The sequence below is a fragment of the Arachis hypogaea genome, chromosome 5 (genome assembly GCF_003086295.3).
Source record: "Arachis hypogaea cultivar Tifrunner chromosome 5, arahy.Tifrunner.gnm2.J5K5, whole genome shotgun sequence".
Lineage (NCBI taxonomy): Eukaryota > Viridiplantae > Streptophyta > Magnoliopsida > Fabales > Fabaceae > Arachis > Arachis hypogaea.
In genome coordinates, this window is record NC_092040.1 from 72,623,985 (window position 1) to 72,625,937 (window position 1,953).

The 1,953-nt window shown below is 36.4% G+C and overlaps 1 non-coding gene across 1 annotated transcript; it reads left to right on the forward strand.

Moving 5' to 3' along the window:
- Positions 1–1,607: 1,607 nt before the first annotated feature.
- On the forward strand, positions 1,608–1,711 carry LOC112804742 (small nucleolar RNA R71). The gene has a single exon (XR_003203358.1). It is a non-coding gene; the product is annotated as a small nucleolar RNA R71 (small nucleolar RNA).
- Positions 1,712–1,953: the final 242 nt, after the last annotated feature.

Consider the following 1,953-nt stretch of genomic DNA (forward strand, 5'->3'; position numbering starts at 1 on the left):
AAAAAGAGAAGAAAGTGAATGATGCTGTCAACTCTGACCTCCCTGCACTCCAATAGAAATAACTTGAGTTACAAAGGTTATCTTCTAGAGCTTTCCAATGATGTATAATAGTATACATTTCTTCTCCAGTTTACTCGGCCATGGTAGCACCTAACTTAGGATTTTCCATGTTAGGCGCGAAAGGAAGACATTCACGTGAGTTTCAAGCTGCATAGGTGGCGCCTAACTTGGCTTTTCCCAAGTTAGGTGCCAGTTGATCATCCTAGCATCCAAGTCTTGCTGCCCACTTCATGCCTAACTTCACAATTGTGAAGTAAGGCACCAACCTTTAGTAATTGCCATGGTCCCCACGCAAAAAGAAGCATTCGAAGATTATATTTTATATTTTGATTGAAACTTTTAATTTATTTATAAAAAGGAAAAGATATTATTTAGTTTTAAAAAATATATTTTACATTAATTAGGATTAGATATAAAAGAAAAAAGAATCATCCATTCGGGTTCTTCTCTTCCATTACCTCATTCTGCACTTTACAGTTTTTAGAATCCTTGTTTTCTCTCTGAACCATGAGCAACTAAACCTCCACTGTTAAGGTTAGGAGCTCTGTTTATTCTATGGGTTAATAATATTACTTTTCTATTTTAATTCATGTATTGATTTTAAATTTAAGAATTGTTTTCGTTCTTAATCTTATGAATCTGGGTGGAACGGAAGTATGACCCTTATTCTAATTGAGTTCTTGTAAACCTTGGGAAAGCTCTTTGCTTGAACAATAGCTTGAAAGCAAATTCTCTTAAATTTCTAATTATCTGACCTAATTGGATACGTGACATATAATCCTCTTATATTAGGATAATTAAGGTTTCTGTGGCACATAAACTAGTTTTGAACTTAACCCTCTAATTGGAATCAAGTGACCAAGGAATTGGCAGTCGATAAAGGTTAGAGGAGACTAAAAAGTTCTAAGAAATTAGGGTTTAGTCACATATAGTTTTCCATGAATTGAATCTTGCATGATTAATATAGTTGGTAAAAAAAGTTAATCCGAAAAATAAATATCTCTGAAAACTTAACTGTTTTCACAATCTATTTACTGAATGCTTTCTGATTTTTTGAATTTACTGTTTAATGCAATTGAACTCTCAAAACACCATTCTCTGCTTGTCTAACTAAGTAAATCACGTAATCATTGTTGCTTAGTCCATCAATCCTCGTGGGGTCGACCCTCATTCACTTGAGGTACTACTTGGTACGACCCGGTGTATTTTCCGGTTAGTTTGTGGGTTATAAATTCTGCACCAGATGTATCTTGAGTATTGACGTCTGAGACTTGCATCTCACTCAAGTGTTGTGTAATGGCATTAATCTATTGAGACATGGCCTTGTTTTGAGCATGAATGACATCCAAAGCATTTAATTCCATGACTCCTTTTCTCACATAGGTCCTCTCACATAGGCCTTGTTAGCAACCATCTCAATCATATCAAAAGCTTCCTCAAAAATCTTTTTCATGTGAAGAGACCAGCCTGCAGAATTATCCAGAGATATTTTGGCGGCCTCAGTGACTCCATTATAGAATATCTATAACTGAATCTAGTCTGAAAGCATGTCAAGAGGACACTTCTTGAGCATCATCTTGTATCTCTCCCAGGCTTCATAAAGGGATTCACCCTCTTTCTGCCTGAAAGTCTAAACATCAGTCCTCAACTTAGTCAGCTTCTAAGCTGGAAAGAACTTGGTTAAGAACCTATTAACCAACTTATCGCAAGTATCCAAGCTCTCCTTGGGCTGTGCATCTAGCCACTGCTTGGCTCTGTCCCATACAACAAATGAAAAGAGAAGTAACTTATAGCCATCTGGATGAACTCCATAAGTCTTCACAGTGTCGTAGATCTGCAGAAAATTAGAGATAAACAAGTTTGGGTGTTCTTGCGGGAGTCCATGAAACTAAC